Below are 16,448 nucleotides of genomic sequence, written 5' to 3' on the forward strand. Positions count from 1 at the left end.
TACATTTTGGCAAAATATCCATCATGAATGTGGGTTTTTTGGTTGTTTTTTTTAAAGTGAGTTATCAATGGATTGCTGCTTACACTCTGACTTTTTTAAGTAATGTTTTGTCTTGCACATACACATTCGTTAATCAGAATTAACTGCCTCTGGTAGGTAACACAGCAATATGTTTAAGGGCACACTTTCAAAGTTGGTAACCCTGCTGTCTTGCCTCAAGGAAATTTTACGCTAAATTCTGTGTGCAACAGAACAGCCAGCCTTGTGTTACAATCTGGCAAACAGTATTTGTGTCTTCATAAACATTAAGAGGAACCCTGTTTGCAAGCGAAGAGAAAGTCGTAGCTCAGCAGGTTTTGTACATCCAGAAAACAAACTTTTTACCTTACGCGAGGCTTGCCCGCTGCCCATGTTAGTTGGTGAATAGTAGTGAGAATCACTGAGTTAGTGATATGACATTACTGAACTAACGAAGTAGGGTGAGATCAATTGTCAAGAAGAAAGTCACTCTTCATACATACAAATACTTGGCATTTATGTAGCACTTGACGACTGTAACAGAGTGTCCTGCCTTTAAGGGCAAGTTTTTTCAACAGTGACAAACCCTATTGGCTCTCTAAACAAACCACCGACAAGTCACTCCTTAACCAACCAATACCGAGCACTGCAGTTCTGTTTAACAGCTGTGGTAACGCACGATAGCAGCAGTGAACTTACTGATTACATATTGAAACGTTACAGAAGGGGAGGATGAACATAAGGACATATTTCACACACACTTTCTGTTGAAGTGGACTGAGATCCCGGGTGCCTTGTTGAACGCCGCAAGGCTCTAACCCTTGGAGCTTTGAACAGCCCAGCTGTTTGAAGACTCCAGGTGGTTAATTGCTTCCTGGTGGTGAGGGGCGGAGCTGAGCTAAGCAGGGAAGACTGGTATAAAAAGCCGACTGGTAGACAAACTCAAGGGTTAGTGAAAAGAGGAGTTTTGGAGGGAGTGTGAGAGAGGCTTCCCTTCCAGGTGCAGCACTACATTGGGTATAAAGATGGTCAGAGATGGAATAGCGATTTGCCTGAAAATCGAAGGGATTTCATGTGCATGAAGTGCAAGTTGGTGGCTGTGCTGGAGGAAAAGATTGTTGGATCGCAGGGGCAAGTTAAGATGCTACTGAAAAGCTGAGGAGTTCGTAGGCAACCATGTTCGGAAAACACCAGTACCCCAGGTTCAAGGAAGAATGGAGCTGGCCACCAGGAATCTGAAAGAAAGCTAGTCAGAGGAGGCCTGATGGTTTGTAATCACCAGAGGCAGGAGGTCATGGCAGCGTTCTAGCTGGCTGGCGACAGATGCAGATGGGCAGGTTGTAGCCATCCGGAAGAAGACCAGGAGGAATTCCATGTCACTAGACTTTTCAAATCGATATCAGGTCCTCTGTGACAAATTTGGAAGATACCTCTCAAGATCCAGCAGGTCTAAGGGAACGGATAGATGTATGGGACACATGTGGATGGCAGCTCGCCCAACCCATAAGAGAATCAAGCTTGCCCACAAAGAATTCTCAAACTGTCCAAGGAGGATAGACAATCCTTGCTGGAGATTTTAGTATTCAGAAGATTGACAAGACTACACTGTAAAGGACAGGCGGACAAATAATCTATTTGTAGCTGAGCAAATAAATCGCTACAAATAAAAAAACTTGTTTTGCCTTTTCATTGTGTTTGCACGTTGTTAGCGAACAGATCACAATAAACAATACTCTCCAACATATTCATATTCATAACTTTCTTCAGATCTGCACATGGCTTGCAAACATTTAGCTGTGAATATTCACAGTTAGCAATTTATCCTGTGTTTGAGCCCCAGTTGTGTTTTCAACTGGAACATCTGGTCAGAAAGGGCCCTTACAAGTCTAGTTGGCAGCACAGGAAGGCTCCCTACTCGGCTCCACGCGACTCGTGAGAAGCCGCTGGTATCTCCCTCTGGAACCTAGGGGGAGGTTGGCCACAGGGGTTCTGCGCACTGCTCCCGTTGGCCAGGAATCACAGCCAATGGGAACTGAGGGGCCAGTGCCTGCAGGCACAGGCAGCACGCGGAGCCCCATGGTTGTGCCTCTGTTGGGAACACTGGGGCATGGCCACTAGGTAACTCGAGGGGATGGAAGACCACGAGTATCGATGAAGCCCCCTCGCACTAGGCCCCGGTGTCCTTGCCCCCCCCCCTCCTGCCTGGAGGCACTCGCAGCAGCTCTGCGTGCTAGGCCCAAGTGTCCTTGGCCCCCCCGCCTGGAGGCACACACAGCAGTTATGCTGAGAATCTGCAACAGTATGTTGCAGAGTCAGACTGCCTGAAACTAAGCAAGGCCAAACAGGGGAGATATGGAAGAACAATGCTGAATAAAGCAGCTTTATGTATAGTTTAACAAATGATACAGAGAATCAGGGAACTAGCTGGGAACTGGATTGGCTGGCTATATGGATACTTGGAGCAGCTTGCTATTGGATAAGTATGCTGGGAAAAAGGATGTATAAAAGCCTGTGTAACTTCCTGCTCTGTTGGGCAGGATTTGAGATTTTATTCTCCCTGTACCTTTTTGCAGCTGCAAATAAACTTTTCTGCTTCTCCACCCCGTTGTGATTATTGGGTGTAGCACACCGGGTAACGAACCACTCAAGCTGTTGTTCAGCCTCTCGGCACTGGGTGCCGGCAACACCTCCATCTAGGAGCCAGAGGGAGCTGTCACTGCTTCCCAGGGGCCACCTGAGGTAAGCGCCGCCCAGAGTCCACACCCCCTCCCATGCTCCTGCCCCAGCCCTAAGCCCCCTTGTGCACCCCAAACCCTCATCTTTGGCCCCACCCCAGAACCGCAGCCAGAGCCCTCACCCCCTCTCGCATCCCAACCCCCTTGCCCCAGTCCGATGAAAATGAGCGAGTGAGCAAGGGTGGGGGAGAGCGTGCGATAGAGGGAGGAGGGATGGAGTGAGCAGGGACATAGCCTCAGAGAAGTGGTGGGACAAGAGTGTTTGGTTTTTTGCAAGTAGAAATTTAGCAATCCTAGGTGCTAATAGGCCCAAAGTTCTGCCCATGTAGATTGGGGCCTAGAACATCACTATTGTTTGCTCTGTTTGGTGGATGGTTACCTAGGAGTTTAATGAATAGTTTAAAAATATGTAAGTCAAAACCTGTGGGGGAATAAATCTTTTTGTCTGTAAGTGCACTAACGCAGTCTTACACTATGTTGTAAACAACACTTATTGGTAGTTATATAAAATGGGTCTTTCTCTGTTATAGAAATGCATAATGAAATTATTTGCAATGCCTTTTTTGTGCCTACATTTATATACTAAATAAGTGCATACAGTTAGACGGATATATTAAAGATTATAGACTGCCTTTTATTACACAGTTGCCCTTGATCAGTGGGAGTTCCACCACAGGTAGATGGCAAATCCCCAGGTTGGACAAGGACAAAGAAGGGCAGGCTTTTGCCTTTGCCTTTTAAAATGTTTACTCTTCCCCATAAAACTACAAACCCGCTTTGCCATATTGTGGGGGTAAAGTTTTACAATGGGGTGCTTCATTACCAAGCAGTGAGACGTGTGTGTCCCTTAGCGTTGACCGAAGTATAATTGCTTGTCTCACGGATATCAGTATCAAAGTCTCACGTGTATGAGACATTTCTCTAACTGCCTTCAGGAAATCCTTAACAGCATCAGAGAAAGTGATGGTTTGGTAAATGGCTGGCCATTTAGAGCTGAGTTTTGGTTTGAGCTGTGCTAATTAAGTTGTGTCGCAATAAAAATGTGCTGTTTCCCAAGGGTCTCGATAGATACTATCGTGGCAAACGAGGTGATTATTATTGTCAGTTTCAGAATTAAGTGGATTTATAACACTGAGATATATCAGACTAGATATATCAGCTTGAGCATCTATATGTGTGTCTAACTGCGTTCAGGGTACCGGTGGTTTGTAGCGTGGAATAGATTTGCTTTAATTGTTGTTCAGAGACAGCTGCAGTTATGTGGAGTGTTAGGTTTATTTGAATTATCCAGGCAAGGCCACTTCCTATTCCAGCTCAAAAGGCCAAGTTATCTCCTCAGAGTTGTAGGTGCAGGTGTCATTGAAGTTACTGGGTCAGGCTCTGGCACCCTTGGGGAATTCCCTTCAGGGCAGGAACAGCATAGCATTTGCACAACAGCTTTACACTACCGAAATCATAACTCCTGCTGGAATCTGAGTGAGGTTGAGGGTGGGAGTGGCCAAAGTACAGAACTCTCTGGCTAGTCTGAGCTGTGGGGCAGCCCAAAGCTGTTATGAATTAGTGAAGCATTTAGGACTACTCTCCTTAGTGCTGGAGGTTGGCTGCTGGAGTAAGCTGAAGAAGAGGGGGACAAAGGTGGCTCAAAGCCTGAAAGATGCAGCAGAGAACCTGGCTCAGGGTGTATGTGTGTTGGAATAAGCTTTAGCTAGCCTTTTTTGGGTTATGTTGGGGAGAAGTCTCTTTGTGAAATATTGTTGCTACTTGGTTCACTGACTCCCTCTGAATTTGCGGGAAGAGGGCTGAGAGAGAGGGAAGGGGTCTATTATAAAAAGTAGAGATGCTGGTTAATGAATAAATCTGGACTTAACTCCCTTTTCATTTTTTCTTTGCTGTTCAGCTTTAATAGTCTGTATTTCAGCTGCTCAGTTTAGACTCTGGAGAAGGGCACAGTCTAAACTTTTCTGTAAAGTGCTCTCCACAACCATGCAAGTGTGAAATTCTCTTCTGTGCTCATGTTGATGGCAAAAGTGGTGCAAAAGCCTTTCGGAGGCTCATGCAGGGTGAATTTCCTTTAAATAAATAATTAAAACCACCAACACATTTTAGTTGATATCCACTTCAGCATGAATTTTCACAGATTTTGTGGTATGTCACTCAAAGACTTAATCTGGAAACAGATTGACCATTTGGTTAGCATCTTTAGAAGGAACAACTTTCAGAACCTGCCTTTGGGGTATGATCCAGACAAGGATCTCCCGGCTTCTGAATTATAACAAAGAAGGTCTGGTATATTGGAGGTATGGGAGTAAAACTCTATGTAAAATAGAAGTCATAAAAGCAGAATTCATGCTTTTGTGTATCATTTTGCAGCATGAATGCATTCAAAAATCATGAGTCAGGCTCCCAAAATTATGAGACTGGGTTAAAAATGATTTTTCAAATAACAAATTTTAGGGGTTTTTTTTGCTTACCTTGTAGTTTTTTTTGAACCTTTAGGATTCATATTGTGCAGCTTTTCTCCACTGCAGTGAGGGCTAGAAACTTCTTTTGTTCTTGTTTTCAATGTAAGCTGATATTCTCACATAATTACATTTCTCAGGAACTGGGGCTTTAAGTAAATCACCAACTATTGTAAGGCTCATGATTAGGGCCCTTCTAAATTCACAGTCCATTTTGGTCAATTTCACAGTAATAGGATCTTAAAAAGTCAATGTTATGGTTTCAGATGTTACATCTGATGTTGGAACGGTGGGATCCTGATCCAAAAGGCAGTTATGTGTGTGTGTGTGTGGGGGGGGGGGTTGCAAGGCTATTGTAGGGGGCTCGTGGGATTGCATCTCCTACTTCGGTGCTGCTGCTGGTAGGGCACTGTCTTCAGAGCTGGGCAGCCAGAGAGCAGCAGCTGCTGGCTGGGCACCAAGCTCTAAAGCCAGCGCCACCACCAGCGGCAGCATAGAAGTGAGTGTCACAGTGTTTGGGAGGAGGTAGGTTACCATATGTCCACATTCCCCTTGCAATCTCCCTGCCTGGATCGGGGGCTGACAGCTCGGGCATTAGCCTCGCCGCACAGGTCAGGGCCTGTCCCAGCCAGTAGCCATTGAGCTTTCTGCAGGCGGGGGAGGTTCATGGAGGTGACTCCTGGAGTGGCCCCTGTAGGGGAAGAGGAAGTCCTGTCCCTCCCCAATCCAGGCTGGGATTAGCAGCTGAAGCCCAGCCCATAGAAGGAGCCCCCGGCTGAGGCACCCCCAGCACTGCCCCTCCCTTACAGTGGCCAGATCTCATGGGGGAGAGCAGATTTCATAGTCTGTGATGTGTTTTTCATGACAATGAATTTGGTAGGGCCTTACTCATGACAAAATCAGGAAAATTGGCAACACTGGTGTTTTGGTGATCTCACAGAAACTACCAGATTCATGGTCTGCATTCATCACAACGTTAATGGGGAAAATTCACTTTCAATGATATTAGGAATAGACTAACTGTCATGAAGTCTTATGTGCCTCACCTTAAAAAATTCCAATGTATATGGAGCCTGCACATACTATACTTTGAGTAAAATCCTCACACAGTCAAGAAAACGAATAATAGAAAATACTTGGGTGCAACCTCGCTCTGGCTACTAGACTGCAATAGTTTTCCAGAGCATGAAACAAAACACCAAGAGCTGTACAACTTACTGTTGGATGACAGGAAGTAACAGGTGAGTAGTCTGGTGTGACAACTGAACAGAAAGATGTTTTTTAAAACAAACATTCAATAAAAAAAAAATCAACAAAAAAGGAAATCACTCAAGGGTTTGATTGATTGATTTGGTACTACAGAACTTAAACCACTACCAGAAATTCTTGTCTCTGGCCAGCCTGAAGTGTTTTGCCATCCAAGGTGGAAAAGGTTTTTGATACTCCTTAAGTAGCAGAGTTGTGTCTTTTTTTGTTTTTTTTTTTCAAGTGATATGGCACACTCCCCACCCTGGAATTGGGTGCCCCGGGTGACCATCCTTAAAGCTGTCTCTGCTTCTATCTGTAACTAACCTTTGTATTTGAGGCTCAAAGTACTGTACAAAGAGGATGCACTGGAAACTTGCAGAGCTGATGAGCTGCTTTCAGACTCAGAAATATTCCATGGCTGCTTTCTTCCAAGACCACACAACCTAACAGCGAGTGAATGACATATTATAACTATAACAATATCAGAAATATCTATGAAATTTTGAAGAGAGATTTTAATTTTTGAAGGAAGTAAAATATTTCCAATCCACTCAAAATTCAATGTGGTAAGTGTGCCTGTCTTAGTGATGACAGATCTTTCACTGGAGCCTGACCTGGGAAAATAGTCTTAAGTCATTTTTCATGCAGTTGACTGTGATTCTTTGTTTTTATCCTCATTGTAAATGAGAAATCTGATTTGCATGGATACAAGGACAAAAATGGGATGAATAATTTCAAGGTTTCTGCGACTAAGCATGGGTATTCCACCTTCAGAGACAGCCACCATCAGCTGAGTTCCTGGTCCAAGAAACTTAATTGCAGGGTCTTGTAAAAAAAAAGTTTTGTTTTATCAGTTTGTCTTCTAACAGCCTAATCAGTACTGCCAAAGCAAGATCACCTTGGATGAAAGGATTAGTTGTTTTTGAGGGTCTTTAGGAAAGTAATCTCACAACTGGGTCTGAAGTTCCTTCAGATGCTTGTCAGTCCGTGATTGCTCCCAACTGGCTCTCTGAAAGTATGAAATAAGAAAAATCCACCAAGGTTTCATCTTTGTACTTTGGAAGACCAATTTCCAAGTTTTATGATGAATGCTTCTATCTAGTTTTCCATGCTGAACGAGGACAAAAAGTCAAAATGTATGTTGAAAATTTGTATAAACTAAAAATCTGGGGGGAGGAGGAATTCAGTTTGGATCAATCAATACATTTTGTTTCAATTTCAATGATAAAAAAACCCAATTTTTTAAAACTCCAATTTGCTTAAATTTTGAAATGAAAAGTCATTTCAAACCAGGAAATCAAATTTTTCATTTCAACAGGTTTTTTTAAAACTACTTTTCAACAATTTTTGAGTCAGGAAATTTTGTCAAAATGGCGCCTTTACTGCAAAAAGTTTGTTTCAACAAGTTGACATTTTTCAACAACAAAAAAGTTCATCAAATTCCCAGCTGTTTGGCTTGAAAAAAATATTCTGCTGTTTTGAGTCATGGTACAGCTTTTTAAAAGCAAATCTTCAGCACCTCAAACATACAGCACAAATTCTACAAGCTGGGCAGCACCACAGACATTAATTGACCCATTAACGTCACTAGTTAAGTAATCACTTCATGGGTTTTTGAAAGCAGTCACAGGTGGACATGCCCAACCACTGATAGAGTGCAAAAGAGTATTTGACAATGCTCTGTTTCATTCTGGTTGCTGCTTTAGGGCTCGTAACTCTTGAAATCATGTCACTAGTGGAAAGAAGGGATAAGATTTCCTGGAATGGCATGTGATTCACAGAGATACTAAAATGCCTCAAGGGCATCCGTGTTGAGACTGCTAGTTTGAGTAATCACGTCTAGTTGAGCTTTCACTTCGGGGGCATGATCTTATTCTTCCAAAGTCTTCGAGCCCCACCCTGGACACCCCCTTTTCCTAATATGAAATAGAAGTCTATATGGGAGGCCCAGAGTATCATTGTTCTGGTTAGGAAACTAAAATTTTCAGCTGTCAGGTACTGACAGAAGCAAAGTACTGTAGGGTATCTTGAGGGTGCACAAAGACAATCTTTGTCTGATGCAATATTTTTGTGCCTTACCAATTTGGAAGTGTCTGTTCATAAAAGCATTCCAGTTAGCACCATACTCTGGAACATGGTGGCGGGGAAGGAAACCCTTTAAAATGCTGACCCAATGAGAAAAATCTGCCTTGGGCTGATAAGAGGAAATTTAAGTGAATTAGGTTTATTTTTGGCTTATCCTTTGTGCACGAAGCTTGAGGTATAACTTTATTTAAAAAAAAAAAACCCAAAAAACCTGTGGCTGCCCAGGGAAATACCAAACTGAATAAGGTATGTTCATTCAAGTAAGGTACATGTAGATTGTATGTGATTCTCTGATGATGGCTATTAGTGGGCAATAACATGAACAAATATGTGCTGGAGATATTCCATATATTTAAGACAGACACGCCCTCTTCCAAGGGGCTTACAATGGAAGGCTGATGAAGGAAGTTGTTCACTCAGGGTATACCTACATTGCACAGGAAGCCCAGGCTCTGACGCAGGCTTGAGTCCAAGCCCTGCTTCTGTCCATGCACAGATCAGTCTGACTCGGGTCAAGAAGCACTCAGTACCATGTCCTAGGACTTTGAGTGTCGTGGGTCAGAGCCTAATTCCTACTGATTTTCTGGTCCACATCCTGTCATTCAGCAGTGTGGACATAGTTCAAGCTGCAGACCTGAATTGGAAGGCCTCCATAGTGCAGTGTGGATTCATTAGCACAGCTGTGAGACCTGGGTCCAGCAACTGTAAATCCAGCTTTACAATGTAGTGTGAACACTCAAGCACAGGCTTGGAAACACAGAGTCCACAAGCCCAGGTCCCAGACTACGCTTAGTGTGCAGTGTAGGCATATCCTTAGGCACAGCACAGTGACTTAGGGCATGTCTACATTGCCCCGCAGTTCGGACTACAGCTGTTCTACAGTAACTAGGAACCTTTTAGTTCACACCTGCAGTATCCACAAGGGGGGAGTTAGAGCATGCCACTTTCATGTGTACTGTTATTCACACCCCCTGTTGCCCAAACTCCAAGGCCATGTAGACATGCCCTCAGTATAAACTTCATATGTTGCCTTTGTTCTCTTCTGTACAATCTTGTTCATATGGAAGTACAGTAAATTTTACTGGGGGATAAATAGTTGTCATACTGAAGGAGAGTACGTCCAAATGCTATTAAAACAAAACCAAAATGAATGCTCTTCAGCAGGCAGTCATTCACTCCTTAAGTTCCTTTCAGCAGAAGTAATCTACATCTAATACTTTAGCATCATTTGGTTAAGAACATAGAGTTAGGCATATTGGATCTGACAGCTGGTCCATGCTCCAGAGGAAAATGAAACGCTCCCATCATACACCATGGGTGTTTTGTGCATTTGGGGGAGTTTCATTAGTTTCTGTGAGATGATGCTTGATTTGTGGGATAAACAGTAACACTTGGCTACTTGGACCAGGTTTCCAAGTATTTTCATTGTAGTATATGTGTGTGTGTAACGGCCTATATTGCTGATTAATTTTATGCATGTAATCCTTCTTTAGAGGAGAGTTTCTCTCATTGATCTTTCTCTTCTCCATGCCTCCCTTTTTTAGAACAGTTTGGGATGGTTGATCAGATATCGTAATGATTCCCATTTCTGGAGAGGAGGGTGTCTTCCTGGAATTGCAGTGGACAAAAATAGCTCAAAGGCTTTGACAGGATGTCCAGTTCTAGGATTTCATGTGGACTGGCGGAACTGACTTGTGCTGGAAATCAGATTAGGTGGCTCCCATTTACTCTGGTCCAAGAATGTGTGTGTGTATGTCTGATGCAAAGGGGAATTAAAGAGTGAGACAAGAGGCCTTGCAGGAAAAGCCCTAGAAACAACCAGTTCAGGAGGAAGCTTAGGCCAAAGTTTGTGTTTTTCCTTAGCTCTAAGATTAAAGGAAAAGCCCAGGTTGAGGTGGGGGAGGGAATTCTAGAGTGTGTGTGTGTATGTGAGAGAGAGAGAGATGGGGAAGGGACCATAGCCTTCATGAGATGAATTTTATTTATGGATTGATAATTTCTTTTGTAAGCCCTGTCATTGTGCTCAATAGTATACAAAACAAGGATGTGGTGCCTTGTCCCAGCTATTTTACAATCCATTTGGCACTCCCTTTCAGAGAAACTATAAAGCATGAGATATAAATTCATAAATCTTCGTGGGGATAGAAAATTTTAAAAGTGCTTGTGTCTGATGTGTATACACCATTTTATATTATTTACCATTTCGTGAGTTAACCTGATCAATGCTGAAGTGATATAATTGAAAGTCTTTAAGACTACATTCTGATGTCAATTACACTTGAGTAACCCTGAAATAATGTCAGTGAAGTCAGTTGCAGCTGAGATCAGAATCTATTCCAAAGACCCCAAATCACCTGGAGAAATTGACAGGAGTTGTCTAAAGCTACCATAAAGACAATGTGCATGCTTTTGTACATTTAAAAATACAAAATGGTGGCTTGAGATGCTTGCCAGGTGCTCACTGCAGTAGTCAGTGGTGTTCTTTGTTCCTCCTACAGGAAAATAAGCTCACCAGTACTTTTTAAATCCTTGGAGGGGCTTTAAAATCCAAATGATGGTGAAGTTTAGGAGAGATGGATAGAAAAACTAAAATTGACACAAATTAAAATGGGCTTTAAATTGTTCCAAAGAGGGCAAGGGACAGAACCTCTTATCTGGGCAGCTCAGTTGACTGTTACTCTAAGCAATTTCATATACAAACAAAAAACCTACAGCAGCAAAGAATGTCAGCCTGTAAAGCTGACTCGTTTACTGATAGGTGACAGAGAAGAAGCATTGCTCTGTCATTATATTACTTCACAATTGAGAGATGGCATCTCCAGTCCAGGAAATGCACTTGTGTCTTGGAGGGAATTCCACACTTCACAAATGGTTGAACTGTTGTTCAGTACCTTTGAGCTGGGGGCGTAGAAGTGTTGGTCATTCAGCAATGTCGTTAAGAGCTATGCAAAATGAGATAAGTGATGATACAGGCTCAAGATGTTTAGTGGTGAAACCAATGTGTCTTGAATTTCCTCCAGTGGGTATTCCATTAGAGCGCTTTGACAACTCTTACTAATTCTACTGCTTTTTTTTTTTTTTTTTTTGCCAGAGCTTCTTATGCTTCAAATGTGGATTGAGATAAGAAACTGCCAGTGCTGGAGGGGCCCATTTCTACTGCTTCTAAATAGAATTTGTTGCTCTTCCCCTGTTGCAGTTGCTGGGAGATCTGCAACTGCCAGCAGACAAGAATGAGAGGCTAGTCCTTGAAGAAGAGTGTTAATTTAGCAAGTTAGGCAATATGGAGCTGTGTTAACTACAACTGTGTGGTGTTTGGATTGTTGGGAAGCTTTTAATTTTAAACTGTGTGTGTTCCTAACGGGCAGAGAATAAAGAGCAATTCCTTGGAATTTCTGGCCCTGTTTTTGTTCAGAAGCCAAAACAGCCTGATAAAAGAGTTGTCTTGAATGGTCTCAACATGGAGCATTCGAGGGAAAGGTGTAGAGATGATACCGGTCTTTCTGAATGGCTCTGAGCTGTGTTGTATTACAGACTATGCTGGAGGGCTCGGAGTCAGTCAGTGAGCTTCAGACTGAGAATATGGACTGGGGGAATGGGTAAAGCAAGTAAGTCTGAGCTTTGCAGTCAATTGAGCATCAGAGGCAGCCTTGGTGATTGACTGTATTTGGGCCTGACAACTCAGTACTGGAAGCAGTTTGTCCTTTTAAATGTGTGTTTCTCTAATCAGCTGGTCAGAAATCACAGAATGGTAGGTCGTGGAAGGGACCTCGAGAGGTCTTCTAGTCCAATCCCCTGCATTCATGGCAGGACTAAGTATTAGCTAGACCATCCCTGACAGGTGTTTGTCTAACCTGCTCTTAAAAATCTCCAATGCCAGAGATTTTGCAACCTCCCTAGGCAATTTATTCGAGTGCTAAACCACCCTGACAGTTAGGAACTTTTTCCTAATTTCCAACCTAAATTACCATTGCTGCAATTTATGCCCATTGCTTCTTGTCCTAGCCTCAGAGGTTAAAGAGAACAATTTTTCTCCATCCTCTTTGTAACAAGCTTTTATGTACTTGTTATTATGCCCCCTTTCAGTCTTCTCTTCTCCAGACTAAAAAACCTAATTTATTAAATCTTTCCTCATAGGTCATGTTGTCTAGACCTTTACTCATTTTCGTTGCTCTTCTCTGGACTTTCTCCAATTTGTCCACACCTTTCTTGAAATGTGGTGTGCAAAACTGTACACATTACTGCAGTTGAGGCCTAATCAGCACAGAGTAGATCAGAAGAATTACTTCCTGTGTCTTGCTTCCAGCACTCCTGCTAGTACATCCCAGAATGATGTTTGCTTTTTTTGCAACAGTGTTGCACTGTTGACTCCTCCATAGCTTGTAATTCATTATGACCCTCAGGTCCCTTTCTGCAATAGTCCCTCCTAGGCACTTGTTTCCCATTTTGAGTGTGTACTACTGATTGTTCCTTCCTAAATGGAGTACTTTGCTTTTGTCCTTATTGAATTTCATCCTATTTTCTTCAGACCATTTCTTCAATTTGCCCAGAATCTTTTTGAATTTTAATCCTATCCGCCAAAGGACTTGCAACCCCTCCCAGCTTGGTATTGTCCGAAAACTTTATAAGTGTGTACTCTATGCCATTATCTAATAATTGATGAAGATATTGAACAGAACTGGACCCAGAACTGATCCCTGTGGGACCCCACTCGATATGCCTTTCCAGCTTGACTGTGGACCACTGATAACTACTCTCTGGGAATGGTTTTCCAAACAGTTGTGCACCCACCTTATAGTAGCTCCATCTAGGTTGTATTTCCCTAGCTTGTTTATGAGAAGGTCATGTGAGACAGTTTCAAAAGCCTTAATAAAGTCAAGATATACCACATCTACCACTCCTTCCCATCCCCCATCCACAAGGCTTGTTACCCTGTCAAAGAAAGCTGTTAAATTAGTTTGTCATGATTTGTTTTTGACAAATCCAAGCTGTTATTTATCACCTTATTATCCTCTAGGTTTTTGCAAATTGACTGATTAATTATTTGCTCCTTTATTTTTCCAGGTACTGAAGTTAAGCTGACTGATTTGTAATTCCCTGGGTAGTCCTGATTTCCCGTTTTATAGATGGGCACTGTATTTGCCCATGTTCCATGACTTCTTGAAGATAATCGCTAATGTCTCAGATACCTCCTCTGTCAGCTCCTTGAGTATTCTAGGATGTATTTCATCAGGCCCTGGTGACTTAAAGACATCTAACTTGTCTAAGTAATTTTTAACTTGTTTTTTCTCTATTTTAGCCTTTGATCCTACCTCATTTTCACTGGCATTCATTAAGTTAGATGTCCAATTACTACTAATGTTTTGGAGAAAATTAAAGCAAAAAGATCATTTAGCACTTCAGTCATTTCCACATTTTCGGTTATTGTTTTTTCCCCCTCATTAACGGGCCTATCTTGTCCTTGGTCTTTCTCTTGCTTCTAATGTATTTGTAAAATGTTTTCTTGTTACCCTTTATGTCTCTAACTAGTTTAATCTCGTTTTGTGCCTTGGTCTTTCTAAGTTTGTCTTTACATACTTATGTTATTTGTTTATATTCATCCTTTGCAATTTGACCTAGTTTCTCGTTTTTGTAGGACTCTTTTTTGATTTTTGGATCATTGAAGATCTCCTGGTTAAACCAGGGTGGTCTCTTGCCATATTTCCTATCTTTCCTACTCAGTGGGATAGTTTGCTCTTGTGCCCTTAATAATGTCTCTTTGAAAAACTGCCAACTCTCTTGAACTGTTTTCCCCTTAGACTTGCTTCTGAAGGGATTTTATGTACCAACTCCCTGAGTTTGCAAAAATCTGCGTTCTTGAAATCCATTTTCTTTATTGTGCTGTTTTCCCTCCTACCATTTCTTAGAATCATTAACTCATCATTTCATGATCATTTTCACCCCTGCTGCCTTCCACTTTCAAATTCTCAACCAGTTCCTCTCCTATTTGTCAAAATCAAATCTAGAACAGCCTCTCCCCAGTATCTTTCTCCATCTTCTGAAATAAAAAAATTGTCTCCAGTACATTCCAAGAACTTGGATAATCTGTGCCCCACTGCATTGTTTTCCCAACAGATGCCTGAGTAGTTGAAGTCCCCCATGTCCAGCAAGTCCTGTGCTTTGGATGATTTTGTTAGTAGTTTATAAAAAGCCTCATCTACCGCCTCTTCCTGGTTAGGTGATTTGTAGTATACCCTGACCATGACATCACCCTTGTTTTTACCCCTTTTGTCTTTACCCAGAGACATTCAACAAGTCTGTCTCCTATTTCCATCTCCACCTCAGTCCAAGTGTATACATTTTTTATATATAAGGCAACATCTCCTCCCTTTTTTCCCTGCCTGTCCTTCCTGAGCAAGATGTACCCTTCTATACAAGTATTCCAGTCATGTGTATTATCCCACCAAATATTTTGCTTTAGCATATAGAGCCAATCCGGTGACGTACTGTGCACCCGGAACTCCACTGCCTGTGGAAGAGGCCCCGCACTTCGGAGAATTTTAGTAACTAGGGTCGCATTTTATGTTTCAAGTTATGGTCTTTGTTCCATTACAGTTGCTGCTGGGCAGAAAGTGAATGGATTTTAGTGCTGGGTTGTGGTGGAACTTTTGCTGCTCTCTGACTTGTCATACAGCTAACTCCAGGCAATTTGTCATCTTTACAAGCCCAGGTTTTGGAGCATGCCATTCTGAATCAATTAATGGTTTAATTGTCTAAGAACTTTATCTGAAAATTGCCAATATGGGTTTGGAATGGACTGCAGCAATAAAGTTGTGTCAAGCTGCAGTGTTAAGAATCTGCCTCAGTTCACTGATAAAGCCTCATCTGCCTTGTTCATTTTAGCAGCTGTTAATTCTCAGGACCATGGGATTATGTTGCTCTGGCTTACAGTCCTCCTGTAGTCAATAGGAGACTTTCCAGTGACTTCAGTGGGAACTGGATTGATTCCCTCTGTGTTGGAATTAGGAGTACCTCATTATATTGGTTTGAAGCCTGTTATTACTTTGTTAGCTATATTGGTTCCTTTTCGGTTCTTACAGTTGTTTAATATATCACCAAGGGCTTCTGTTTTGGTGCCAGTCTACCTTTGTTTATAGATACCTCCGCTTTGTTCTGTCATTTGGTGGTCTGGATCTCTCTCTCCATTTTTGTGCCCATCATTATTTTCAAGTTTATTTTAAGATTGAGGCCAGCAATCTTCTGAGTATGTCTTCACTTTCACGTGGTCATTAATTTTAGCATGTCTGAGCTTTAGTTTATTGCTTCATGTCAGGAGACCCAATTACCTTTAGTAATGCACAGGAATTGGATTTATTCCTTTAAATTATTTGGGAGCACTTTAGTGGCCTTTGCTGTCTTCTGTATTTCAGAAGTCACCAGCACAGCAGTGAATATGTGTAGCTAGGCATAGCATGTTCTCCATAGTTAATAAACACAAGTGACTTGGACCACACTGTACCCATGTGTTTCTTATTACATGTGTTTGAGTAAAGAACAAAAGACAACGGTTTTGTCTGGCACTTGGTATCGCTTAAGTATTTCCCCTACTTTTAATAATCTGACTATTTTTTACCATCCCCATTTGTAGAGTGTTTCACACTTTTATCAGATTCTTGTCTTGCTCTTTAAAACCATACAGTATGAATCACAAGTTTGAACAGGGTTCTGTTTCTGACTCGGCCACGGATTCAGTGTGACCTGGGGGTGGCATCACAGGCCTACATTTTCAAAAGTTTCCTCTAATGCTGTCAGAGGATCTCAAAGCCTATGATAAAGGGGGACTGGATGTTGACTCCAATTGGAAAAGTACCTGATATTTGTTTACTCCAGTTATTGTTCCCATTTTATAGGCAGAGACAGAGAGAGG

The 16,448-nt window shown here is 42.2% G+C and overlaps 1 long non-coding RNA gene across 3 annotated transcripts in view; it reads left to right on the forward strand.

The window, feature by feature from the left end:
* The first annotated feature begins 2,530 nt into the window (after positions 1–2,530).
* LOC311531721 overlaps positions 2,531–16,448 on the forward strand; it is a 612,131-nt gene continuing 598,213 nt past the window's right edge. Inside the window, exon 1 of one of the 3 annotated variants that reach the window (XR_014714264.1) lies at positions 2,531–2,757. This is a non-coding gene — a long non-coding RNA (uncharacterized lncRNA). The remainder of the gene's footprint in view (positions 2,758–16,448) is intronic. The other 2 variants (XR_014714265.1, XR_014714266.1) reach the window with 2 other exon arrangements.

Source organism: Lepidochelys olivacea, assembly GCF_965140295.1.
Source record: "Lepidochelys olivacea isolate rLepOli2 genome assembly, chromosome: 15".
Classification (NCBI taxonomy): Eukaryota; Metazoa; Chordata; order Testudines; family Cheloniidae; genus Lepidochelys; species Lepidochelys olivacea.